The following is a 14347-nucleotide window of genomic DNA, read 5'->3' on the forward strand; positions in this document are numbered from 1 at the left end:
TCTGTTTGGTTCCTGGTCCTATGATTCTTGCATTCCTCACTGCCAATGGTCCTGTTTCAAGCAGGCTGAAAAAGTCATTAAAATTGAGAAGCAGAAACTGTGTCTGAAAGATGAAAGAAAGCAGTCTAGACTTGGGCAACATAAACTTAAGTACACAATAAGGCAGGCCAAAAAAAGATCTTGTGAAGCAATTTGCTGGCAGCATAAAAACAAATAAGATATTTCATTTTTTTAATATGGCAGAAGCAGAAACCCTGCCAACAAAATTTGTATAAACAACATGAGATTGATGTGTAAAAGAAATGATGCCAGAAGATGATAAGGCCACTGCATAAAAGATTAAAGAATTCTCTGCATTGGTATTAACAGTGATGGCCATTAAAGAAGTTTTTTTCTTTTTGGATGTCAGGTCTAAGGAACTGTCCTAAAAGTGTTTTATAACAAATTAATAGCTATGTATTGTCAGGACGAAATTAGTTTTGCCTGAGAATTTTAAAGAAAATTAAATATGAGATTGCTGATCTTGTTTGTAATAGATAGCTTACTGCTTAAATTGGCTTTAGTATCAGATGAATGAATGAATGTAATGACTGTTTTCTAAAGGACACCAAAAGCGTCTGGGAAATTAAAGATTTTTATGTCTGACTGCTATTTCAGGCAAACATTGAAGGAAATATGTTAAATAATATCATCCATAGACACATAATATATCTACTCTAAAGGGTTAGACTATGACTAAACATAGCAACATTTGCATAAGCAAGTCTGTGATTCACAGAGTAGATATATTGTTTCTTTTAAAATGTTAACAAACATGTATGTCTTATCTGCTTGAAATGCCCTACAAGTATTTTCAAGAAGCTATCAACTATATCCTTCCCCAGCAGCTCATAAAGAAGCAAAATTATCAATGAGTAAGATGCAATTTCATGACCAATAATAGATAAAAGGGTGGAAAATAAAAAGCAGACTTTATTGGTTGCTTTCTGAAATAGGAAAGATAATGTAGATATCCTACAAGTTTTGGTTTTTGAAGTTGCTTAAATTTTCTTATATAACTCAGGATACCTGGTGAATAGCAAGATCCTAAAATTTGGTGCTGTTGTATAACTCTTCAGCTTGAACAAAACTGAAATTGACTGAATCTGCAGCAAGATTTCACACTACAGAGCACCCAGTAAAAATGTAGATGAAACTCAAGATTCAGAAATGCTAAATAATGCACGTGAAGGGAAAAGTCAACTTTGAGTTTACAAACAAGAGTAGGTACTAAATCAGGTATAAATGCCCAGAAATGAGGCTTTTAAAACAGATGATTTTACATATCCAATTGTCAAATGCAAAACAAAAATAAAACTGGAAATTGCAAAAAGAGGATAAACAGTGAAATGGCAAATCAAATTATAATGTTGATTTATTCAACAGTACACATCTCTTTTGAATTCTTCTACAGTCCTGATATCTTCTTCCTACAAAAGGTGTTGAAAATGGCAGCAAAAGATGGTCTTAAGTGTTCAGAGTACAAAATGGTTGACTAAAGTTAGGCATGATACAGACACATGAGTTCAGGAAAAACATAAGTAAAAAGTTTTCATAGAACTTAAAATTAAAGCATAGATTTCATTTTCTTAGGATGTTTGGCTTTCCAGAATATGAGTTGGTGAAAAAAAGTAGGGGAAAATTCCACAGGAGCAATTAGATCCAAAAAGCACATGCAACATTTTGTTTAGGAACTTCCTAACTTCAGGCTACTGACATTTTGGACAATTTACGGGAGAGAAGTTTCGCCTTGCCCCATTTTCTTATAATTTTCCCCTTGGCATCTTTCCTGGCCAGAGTCAGAGGCAGGACAGATTAGATGCACCATTTTCATGACCTCGGGAACACTGTTCTTTTATTCTTTCTTCTACAGCCCATTTATATATGCTTACTCTTACTTTTTCTCCTCCCTATCGAACTCCTTGAAAATCTGTTCTGGTGATATAATTTTCTTTTTCTGTGTATTTTCTAATAGCTGCGCTATGTTTGACAATAGCCATCATAAAAATGACTGAAGAAACAAATGTATAGAAATTTTTGTGTAGATAATCAAGGTGGAGAAATAGGGGAAATACCATAAATATCCATGATATAATTAAAATTCAAAGACCTCTATCTTTAAGAGACCTGAAGAATTGGATTAATTGTCTTTGAGACAACTACTTACACATGTCAAACATTTGTCCTATGTGTGTTACTTATTACACCTTATATAAATTTTCCTCTCATATATTGAATACTGAATACAACCTCTTTGAGCTGGCGAGTGTCTGACGTTACTACCATATAATATTTGTAGTGTTTTGACTAAGGGTTTATATTTTAAAATACTCATCGACATTTCAAAATCAAGAAGAACCTGCATTGGAGCTCATGGAGTGCTGAACTGTTTTCTAATTGGGGGCAGATACAGAGAAAAAATCATCTAAAATGGAATGTACATAAATCCAAAAGTCCATATTTGAAGTCCATAAACCTGCTTTTCAACCTTTGGCCTTGCACTACTGATACCTTAATTGCTCTAGAACAGGTCTTGCAGCTAGCATGTCTGATTTGGGAGACCCCATTTACAAACTTTTACACACCTCAGCTCTATGTGTGGATCTGTCTCTGGAAGCTTTTTTCTATTGGCTCTTGATTTAATTAATTGATTTTCCATTTTAAAAATTACAACATATTATTTTTAATGTATATAAAGCAGAATTTTTAATTTCTGTTATGAGGAGCAGATTATTTCTTTAACTTTGTAAGTAGCAAAAATGTTATTTGATATAAGAAGTGATTGAAAGAAAGAATTATCTCTGGCTCCACACATGGATGCTGTGAGCAAAATTAAGAGATTCTCAAAGCTAGCACATGCTGGTAGATTTACAGCTCTGCTGTAATTGGTGAAACAGTTGACAAAACATGTTTATACAGAACTCATGAAAAAAGACATTTTTTTCTCCATGTACTCTGTTCACAGGATTTCTTTTCCTCTTTCATTTTCACTATAGCAAGAGATAGAAATTGACAAATTTTACGAACATGTTTTGACAAAGGAACAAAACTGTTTACCTTATTGATGGGAAGTAGAAGCTATTCAGTTTTAGTAAGATCTTTTCAAGACCCTTTTGTGAAATTATGTACTATTCAATGGGCTAAATAAGTTATATGGGAATGTACAGTCTCTGTCCCATAAGTTTTTTTAAATCAATGTAATTATCACCGGAACCATGGAGTTACTGTTAATATATCTTTTCAAAATATTTCCTAAACTCTTCACTAGGGTCCATAAAAAGTTGTGTTTTCTTAGAAAACTCTTTATGAAAGGAAAAAAAGACCTATTAATTTTAGATAGGTCTCGTTTGTCTCCTCCTGTTTTCTTTTTTACTATGTTTTGCATGGTAGAAAAATCTCATCAGAAATGTCTTATTCTTCTGACCCAGCTCCCTTTGAAAACTATTTTGTCATCCTTCAGCTCCTTAAAGGAAAAGATGAAAGCAAAAATATGGATGTGTTTCTAATGAGGATAATGAAAGTTGAAAGGAAAGTAGAAGCATTGGAGGAAAAGTGAAATGTAGATACTGATTGATGCTCAGCAGAGAAAGACGGAAATGATGAGTCTGTAACCTGACTTAATGACACTTTACCAAAGAACAAAGATTCTGATGAACAATGCTCAAAACAGACACTTGAGGTTTCAGTGGGAATCTGAAGGCCATGTGAAGGGATTAGGTTGATTAGAGGTAATACTATTTAAACTTCTTGTGACTTTTTTTGACATAGTGTTCAATCTGCTACTGAAAACTGGATAAAAATATTTTGATACACAAAATATTTCTGACACCAGCCTCAAAATAAAATATTAAAGGGCAACAGATATCAGCACAGAGCTTTCATAACAGTTTAAGTTGGTTACATTCTTTCTGGAACTGGCCAGAAGTATTTTTTTTTAAAATGGAGTTTTATTTTTCTCAATATAATATAGGTTACATATGTTATTTTTAATTCAGATTTTTTTAAGTCTCATTTGGCTATTTTGCAACATATTTTCTCAAACAATGAGACATATTTATCTGGTAAATGATGATACAAAGCTATTCCTAAAGCTAATTCCTCAGCTCCTCTGACTGAGTTTGATAAAGAAGCTGACAGTTTATTGGCTGGAGGTGATTCCTATGATTGTTGCATCCTGCATTGCTTTTGCTTTCTTTTGTTTTCCTCTCCGCTCTTCATGTGCTTAATCTTTAGAACTTCATCTGCTATCTATACTGATATTTTATTTTAATCAGACATAGATCTTTTGATGGATGATCATACTGAATATTAAATATTTGGACTATGTCATGGAATCATTTGAATATAACAAATTTTTTACTGTCCTGAGTGTAATGTATGCTATTAATTATGTACAATCTTTCTTATTTTATCAAGCTGTGGACACTACAGATATAGTAAAATTATCTCTTGTTGTCTTACACTAGAAAATGTACAATGAGCTTAATGAAAAACCACATTTTATAACCATGGCAACTGTCAGTAACATCTGTAGGTTCATCTCTCTTATTTCTCTATGAAGATTGAAAAACGTCATTAATTTTTGTTGATTTTTATTTTTCTTCAGAAGGAGAAAAGGGAAAATCAATGATGGGCATAATTTTCAATCACATATGGCTAAGTATTTAGGAATCACTGGCACAATGAGTATGGCAGGCAATAAAAAATATTTAGATTCAAATGAATTTGTCAGAGATAGAATTAGCTTTTCCATAAAATTGGTTTGTCTCTGTAGTATCTCTGCAAACATTTTAATGATACCTCTAATGACACTTTGTGAAAAACATTGATGTATATAGTTATTTTCAAATGTTTTCTGAAGAGAATCTGATCCCTCTTTGTCAAACTGCATCCATCTGCCCAAAAATCCTAGAGGATTTACAAAAGAAAAAAGTCTTTGTGAGATGATTGTGACAGATTATTCTGGAATTTGGCAACAGCAGTGTTTGAGAAAGGCAAGGTTCTTGCTTGACACTGTAAGGCTGCTAAATGTATTTCATTGATATTTCAGAACAACCAGTCATTAACACAGGAATTCAGTAAACAACATGTTTGTGCTACTGTATTTAAGGGTTGTAATACTGTCCTCAAATTAAATTCAAACACAGGCAGAGTCTCTCAGATCAAAGGCCATGAATGTGCAAAAGACAAGTCTTTCAGATACCCTACATCTCTTTTGCAGGTTTCCTGGAGTTATAATCCTGTTGCAAATCTGTTGCTAGTGCATGCTCCTGACTTCCTGCCTGCCGTGAAGAACTCCAGGAGGAAGGAGGGCATAATGCCTGCAATACTTTTTGCATTGTGTCACTGCCCAGAAGTCAGAGGAGTGGTTCCAGCCTTCCACTCCTTTTCTTGGAATGAGAACTAATAGATGGATGGCTTATGCTAACTGATTACAGATTCTGTGTGCCTATTTGCCCTTCTAGATGATGGAAATATGTGTGTGCAGCAGCTCCCCTGTGATCTTTTGTGGGGAATCACAAAGACTTCACTTATTCTTGGAAATGCTGCAGAAACATTTCTTGCTTCTCAAAGGCATTAAAAAAAAATGGAAAAAAACCCCTACAGGGTATATAGAGGAAGTCACTTGAGGAGAAGGGGAGAAGAAATTAAATGCTTTGGGTTTGGACTTCCAAAACATTACAGAAAATTTTAGAAATGCAGAATACCCTACTGAAAAGCTGTTTCAAGGCCTTTTAAATAAATACTTTCAGTCTGAAAGAGAAGTCATGCCAGAGACAGTATGTTGCTGCCTTTCTTCCCCTGCATTTGACTGTTTATCTAAATTGGCAGTTTTAGATTGAAACTGGCTTCTGATTTGAGGAGGGTTTCAGTGCAATCTAAGTTGAATTCTATAATGTGAGAAGGTTGTTAATTCTTTGAAGCGAGTCAGATTTCCATAGATACTGTGTTTTGTGAGAAGGTTCTTCAAAAGATTATGTCAAATAGTAAATGAGTATATTTATAAAACAATAGATTAAATATTACCTTCTCTGGACATTCAAAAATATGATGCAAACACAAAAGATTCAGGATTTTAAAATGAGTTCTAAAAAATATCAATTTAAAGATGGTCTTTCTTTGCTATTTTGATTTTAAACTCTCAGAACCTATACACCTACAGTCTTTTCTTTACAAACCCAAAGAGGACAAACTTTTCAAGTAAGACACTTCAGATTCCTTTATAAACTATTAGTTGACAACAGGAGTTTAGGCTTAAAAAACCAACCACATATACTATTATGAGAGTTAGGAAAAATTCATGAGTTAAGAATCGTGAGACATTACAGAAGACTACATATTAAACCATTCTTCATGGGTTTTGTTGGATCAACAGAAGATGTCCTCATGCATTGTTACTGATTCTCTATGTACAGCTCTTTACATGCAGCTCTTCATGATGCATTTAGATGTCCCTGTCACAACTTATCTGTATGCTGGTAGCAAAATATGTTTCATATTTTAAATGCCATTTTCTTCTTTTCCTTCCTGTTTTCTTGCATGTATTTCTTCAACATATCTTTAAAATATCTGGGCTTATCCTTTGCTATAAAACATTACCTTTAAAATAAAAGACCCTTTTCAAATGTAGCAATGGTCTTATGTTGATTTTAATGTGTAGTGCCTTCTCATATTTTTTAAATCCGTGTGTATATTCTGATTTAAAGTGACATTTTGTCCACATTGGTATAAAATGTTGTTATTAAAGAAAGAGAAAAAAAAGAAAATAGTCAAGGTATTTGTGAATTATTCACGTTACAGTTAAAAAATACTTCAGAGTATATAAAGAATACCTGCCCATGAAAGTCTGGAAAAATCTCAGTGTTATCAGAGGATCGAATAATTTAAAGAATAGAAAAATGTTATGCCAAAGCCTATAATAACTGGATGTAAGTTGGTTTCCTAAGTATGTGGACAAATAAAAAAAAAATTGATGAATGCAAACCCATCTAAACTTTGGAAATTTATATTTACAAATATAATTATCAAATAAATCTTTGTAAAGTGGTCTGTTATGTATCCACATTAGATTTTCTTTAAGAATAATTATTTTCAACAAAAAAAGAGAAAAATCTAGACAAACTATTCTAAAATTCATGACCATTTGAGCATTTCTATTCTGAAGCTATTGTCATATTGCATTTCTACAGTTTAGTTATAGGTAGTATCCCCAAATTATTCAAACACGTTTTTGATATTGTCAGAAAAAAAGTCAAAATAAAGCACTGCAGCTTGATTATAGCCTACATTGCTTAAAGCCAGAAGACTTCCAAACATCTAATTAAAGTAGAAAACATCTAATAGAAAACTAGCAAACACTTAATACAAGAAAGAAATGCACAACATCACAGAAAAGACAGAAGAATAAAGTGCTTTTTACAGTAGATTTCATAAAGCTGACAATGTAACACAATTAGACACATCAGGGAGTCACAATGCATAATAGAACGTTTTAGTAGTGACAGTAAAGTCCATACAAATTGTGTGGTGTATTGAAGCAGAGCTTCACTTGAATGAAAGTGAAACAGATGACTGCTGGGATTAGGCATTTTAGAATTTGTCTTGTAGACCGTGGTTTGCTTTGGAAAATTTTACTGAAACTAGAAACATTAACTCTCACTCTTCATTATTTTAAAAAACAATAGGAGTCCCTAAAGAAAAGACCTGTGCATGATGATACGTAAAAGAAAAGCATGTTTGAAATTTCTCTAGATTTAAAAATATATTTTTAGAAGAATTTGCTGAGCACTTGTTTTTGGAAAGAGTGCTTTTGTGGTTTAACCCCAGCTGACAACCAACCACCACACAGCCACTCACTCAGTCCCCCACCAGCAGGATCAAGGAGAGAACTGGAAAAGTAAAATCTAGGAAACTTGTGGGTTAAGATACAGACAGCTTAATAGGCAGAAAAAAAGCCACACACACAGGCTAAGCAAAGGAAGACAAGGAATTAATTCACCACTTCTCATGGGCAGGCAGGTGTTCAGCCATCTCCAGGAGAGCAGGGCTCTATCACATGTAATGGTGACTTGGGAAGACAAATGCCATCACTACAAATGTCCCCCCTTCCTCCTTCTTCCCTCCACTTTATTTACTAAGCATGATGCCATATGGTCTGGAGTATCTCTTTGGTCAGTTTGGGCCACCTGTCCTGGCTGTGTCTCCTCCCAGCCTTCCAGGCACCCCCAACTTCCTCACCAGTGTGGCAGTAGGAAAAGTAGAAAAGGCCTTGGCTCTGTGCAAGCCCTGTTCAGCAATAACAAAAACATCTCTGTATTATCAACCCTGTGTTCAGCACAAATCCAAACCTAGCCCCACACCAGCCACTGTGCAGAAAATTAGCTCTACCCCAGCCAATTAGGAATTAACATGAATTCAACTGCATGCACAACTTCAGGCATTTCCAAAATTTTGAGTGGTGCTGTTTGGGACAAGTGCTGCTTGACAGAATTCTTACTGTAAGATACAGAGAATTAAAATTAAATTATTTAAAGGTTTCCTTTTCATTGGTCCATCCTGTGATTAGAAAATAAGATTCTAAAATGATTTCTCAGAAATAAGTAAGGTCATGTGATTAATACTCATTTCCATTATCAGCTTTTTCTCTGAAAGAGTATGCAACCTGCTGAATACTGTGCTAGTAGCGGCTTGGTTTAAACCAGGGGATTCAGTTACTGCCTAAGTGACTTTATTTTTATCTATTTTCTTCTATTATACACCCACTCACAGGGAAACAAATATTAAGGATGCAAAGTTAGCTTTAGGACTTCAAAGCTGAGTTTTATGACCATTGTTATTGAAATTAGAAATTTCACTGTTTCTTCCTTGAGCTGAAATGTATTATGTTGCAGATACTACAAAAGAAAACTACTTTAGAGCACATACATTAGACAGAGATGGTACAGATAAGATGTGATGCTAAATATGTCTATTTCAACCATCATGGGTACTGAGGGAAGATGTTTCTAAGTCGTGGAAAAAGTGGGAGTAAAGATATCTAAAAGCTTTAACTATGCACTTCCTAGACGTTGCCTAATCCATAAACCACAAACTTTCAGTTAATTTAAAAACTCAATTCAAGTATGAATTTCCTTGATCTGTCTCTTCCTTGGTGCCTGATTGCAATTAAATATTCTTCTCCCACCAGAATAGAGATACGGTTACTGCAGTAATGTATTCAGGTTTTTATGTCACATTCATCTTGAGCTTTTCCAATAGGAAATGTGATGATGAATTCAAATGTGGTCTATCCTTCCACTCATCTTCTCCCAGAGGAAAGAATCATATGTGTGGTAAAGTGGTTTTTGCTGATTTATTTATGTTTAATATGTGCACTGTACTACTTGGGTTTATAGTAGAGAAGAAGTATACTTTACCTGTCAGCCGAAAGAGGTTACATGATGATATAATCTATGCATTTCTGAGTTATCTTGGAATTGTTATTGTGAATAGGCAATTATCTGCAGAAAAAACAAAATCTTACAAGTTCTCTTCCTCTTTCTTTAAATTTCTTTTTAACAGAGAAATGTGTGGTGTTGAATTATATACAAGTTCTGAAAAATATATTTCTAGTTTAAAATAGCTGAATGCTTGAGTGATTAAGTCATGCCCGTGGAAAAAGTGTTTTGAAAATCTTCTGAAATATATTAAGTACCGTACCACGGAAGACAGTTCTTCCAGGAACAAACTAATGCAGTACCAGAAAATCAGCTTTTATAGCATTGTCAAAGTATTTCCTGCTATAACACAGTTTTACAAGCAGATACTGGCATGAACATCGGAATACACCTGAACGTCAAGATTTTTTTATTATTATCTATTCTTTCTGTCTATGAGGAGAGGAAAATTTCACTAGATATGTAGCAGTTAACATTATTTTTAATAAGGCAAATCCTCCAGGATCCTGTCACAGAATCTGTTTCTGCTAATAAATGCAAGCTTTAAGTTGTGCTGCTTTTGAACATTCTTGTAAGATGAAACTAGTGCAGAGACACTGGAACTAGCGAAAATGATGGGAAGTGATACAGCTGTATTGGCGCAGTGGTACTTCTGAGGGCGTTTTTGTTAACTGGCAGGTCCCACAACATCACAGTTGCTTCACCACTCCCAGACACATGCTGGTAGCTCTTTCTAGCACTTTTTGGCACATCCCTGTCCATGTGACATTAGCTGACAGGTGTTTCAGGCACTTCTGTGCTATAATTCCTTTTTGTAATACAAGGAGATGAAGGCATGAATTCTAAATGCCTGTGTGAACCTCTCTTCCATTGAAATCAATATAGTTAGTTCTGTATGCTTTGAGCTTCTTATACAAGCCACTTGATGAACACAAACAGCAACTTTGTAGAAGCATGGGAAACTGAAACTGGAAAGACTATGCAAGGATAAAATTTTTAAGCTTTATTTATTCTGACCTAAAAAAATATTAATATAGATTTGTTTTCTATGACAGTCATACCTTTATATACATAATTACTTTCTAAGATACTCCCAAACTGTTAGGCACAGGCATATCACTCAGTCATTTTTGGAGCAGACTTTAACCATTTACATGATGCAGATTCTTCCTCAGTCCTTTTTGAACTGCAAACACAGGCACTTGCACATTCATTAGGGAATCTTCTTTATTTCCTTCTCCAAGGAAAAAAATATTAGATTCTTTTACCTCAGTCTTAAATTACTTCTTTTGGCTCAATCATTGAAGGGTAGTTTTGGATGAACAAATTTTAAGATGACAGTGCTGATGGGAGAAATATGTTTCTTTGCAAACTACTGATGCTATTAACATACTGACTTTGCTAAAAGCCTGATGCAAAATCCAAGATGTTAGAAAATACTAGTGCAGTTATTGTAAAAGCAACAATCTTCAAAACCTATTTTTCCTTCATCTGTAGAGTGATGTGTTGCACGTCAAAATATGAATTCTAGCTGATGGTCTCTTAATTCTGGAACACTGTTCAAATTTATGGATTAGAACTACTCTTTGTTGGGGCACAACTATTGGAAACTCGATCAAGCTGCTCTGTTGCAGCAACATGCTGAGACTGGGATGTTTAAGTGCATGAAATATAGGGTGGAAAGAAGAAGTTATGCAAAATAAACATGAAGAGTGCCAAACTATCACTTTATGAGCTGCTCTTCTGGGAAACAGGTTTAGTGGTGGTGATACTTCTTTCAGGGAAATGAGTGTGTGGAGGGTTAATGATAGAACTGGATGCAGCTGGATGCTGTTGCCAGTAACATCTCACACCTCTGCGTTATACAGTATTCTGATACAACAGTGCTCTTTTCTTCCGTGTTTCATAGTTTTGGGTTTTTTTCCCTTTTTTTTTTTTCTTTTCTTTATTTGGCTGCTGGCAAAAACCATGAAAGCAGCCACAGCATATACAGAAATGAGCCACACACCACAGGGAGTCCTCTACACAGTAAGTTACCCAAATAATACTTTGTGGGTTTTTCTTAAACCTCACATGGTTTAGGAGTAAATGTCAGCTTTTTCACCAGCCTAAAGCTAAGACTAAGAAAACTTTTATAACTACTGTCATTGAGTTATTTCTGTTTATATAACAGAGGAAAATAAATCTAAGTGTCAAATAAACAACAGACTTTTTCACTACAACAGATTTAATTAAAACAATCTATTTTGTGATAACTATTATTAGCTGACCTTCAACTTGTTCCCAACAGGAAATACAAAGAAGGTTCTTTTACCCGATATAACTGCTATTGAGAAATGTTTAAGTCCTTTATGAATCAGCTGTGCATGTTTATTTAACTTTCATAACCATGCTATTTTCTGTAATTATACCTATATATGAATTCATGTATCTACATTTATGTGCCTGATGTTATTTAGAACTCCTCATCTCAGAGGTAACTCTGTAACAGTTGGTCCACTCAGCTTTTCTCCAAAGAATTCCTCTTGTAGCCATGCAGAAACTCAGTGGACCAGAGCTTTACACATCCATAATGATATTCTTATTATTATTCATTAAAAATATAATTTGGCAAATTTTCTGATTGTATTAAACCCAGGATGATCTATACATAAAGAAGCCAGTGCAACAATTGGGAAAAAAACATTGTAATAGACAAAGAACAGCCCTTAATCAACCAAAATTTCACTACTACTTGTTCATGATTTGAGATCCAATTCATACTAGACATCTAAGAAAAAGGCAGAGACTAAATTACTAAAGTACTTCTGAAATATTATAAAAATGAACCTGCAAACTTGGAAGGCAGAGCACCAGGCTTTTTCAGGCTTTTAAAGGATGTGTATAAAATATATTTTTATGCATCTGGTCATGCAATCATGATGTGCTTGTTATTTCAGATTGCTTTTGTGGGCTGACATGTTCAGAAGATGAAAAAGCAAAACAACAGAAGAACACAAAACCTAAACTAGCACTTTCTTTTAGGTGTATTTTCTCATCTTTGCATCTCTTCTGGAATGTTTGACATCTGGCAGCAATTTTCAGGTACAGTGTTCCACAAAATCACAGAATACTCTGAGTTGGAATGGACCCACAAGGATCATCAAGTCTAACTCTTAGGTGAATGGTCCAGAAAGGGATCAAACCCAAAACCTTGACATTATAATGGTCTAACCAACTGAGTCAACTTCACGTTTAATTCATAATGTGAAAGAGAAATGGTTTTCCTATCTTGAAAGATGTTTGGAGTTGTGAAAGTCCACTTACACAAAAAAAAAGGTCAAAATCCCTAATAAATACACACAGCGAATGACTTCCAAGGAGATAAAATATAATGGTATTAAAACACTGATGCTTAAATACTGTTGTAGCAGCTGATATCTAGTCTTGTCCTTTTCACAGCACCCATGAAATTTTTGGCAATTTAACCACATATACCCAAGGATTGGAATCTTGTAACATTTCACTGTGGTTGAGTTTTGAAGGATGGAGGACACTAATGCTTTGTACTCTGAATTTTGTCACAAGCTAATGCGTGGATTTGACTTCTGCACCTCAGTTTCCTGTCCTCAAAACAGGGGTAATATCACCATATTTCCCGCTAGGGTAGCTGTAAAAAGTGCTTCCATATTAATGAAGCACTGAAATACCCTCATCATGAACTTCTTACACCAGCCCGTGAGAGATTAATCAAAGCTCCTATTCAGAAATAAGGTTTGAATTGGATGAAGTAAGTAAAGCCTTGGGTCACACACTGAATAATGAGGGTAAAAGGAAATATTGATCATCATATTGATCACTAAGTGAGTATCATACATTCATGGCCTGTAGAGAGGCTGAGGTTCTGTGGAAAATATGTTGTGTAATGGTGTAATTAAAGATTATAACGTAATGCATATGTATGAGGGATAAAATTAACATTTCAATAGTAACCTCAAATCCAACATTTCTGAGTGATTGAGCACTCAACCTAATAAGTTCTTTTAACATATATTTGTAGGTATGTACAATATATGTATAGGGAGAACTTAATTGTGCATATAAATCATGGAATTCGGAGAAGGAAAATTTAAGAAAGAGTATTTTTTAATTGTATTTTTATAGATATACCCATAAAGGGGCCCTTTCCAACAGAACAGCACAATGGGGTTGAACTCAATGGAACGAAAGTATTATATAATTAAATAACAGTGATGAGATTCCTTAAAGGCTTTTTTGAAAACCGGGGGTCTGATGTATCAATATTGAAAAAAATCATGTCACCAAATAAATTTGTCTCACCTTCAAACCATAAATTTGGTTAGAAAGAAAGAGTAGATGTGAATGACATGAGAATTCTACAGCATACACATCAGAATTTTACTCCATCTATCTCATGTGTCCACATAGATTGACATCATAAAAGTCCTTTGGGGAAAAAGGCTTTTGCAATAAACTGGGTGAAGAAAATTTTAATCAGATCTACTCAAGATGTTCTTTGTGATTTCCATGCCATTGATAAGTGTGCAGGACTTGAATTAATGCTTTTAATACTGAAAAACGTTTCATAGTTTCAGACAACAGATACAGGCACTTAGCTACTAACCATTTTGTTGTATCAATATGGAACGAGGAGGAAAAGAGAGAAAAAATCCATGTTAATTTTTGACAACTGTTGCTGTCCTTTTACCTGTCCAGTAAAATCACAGTAACACAGAGGTGGGCAGAGGAAGTGAGAATGAAAGCTTTAGAAGTCTTTATTACCTGTGATTACGCAAAACCTGTATAGATTTTCTTTTTGGTTTTTTTGGTCTTGTTTCCATGAAAAAATAATAATAAATAAGAAATATTAA

The sequence above is a fragment of the Lichenostomus cassidix genome, chromosome 1 (assembly GCF_008360975.1).
Source record: "Lichenostomus cassidix isolate B80296 chromosome 1, HeHo_3.0, whole genome shotgun sequence".
Lineage (NCBI taxonomy): Eukaryota > Metazoa > Chordata > Aves > Passeriformes > Meliphagidae > Lichenostomus > Lichenostomus cassidix.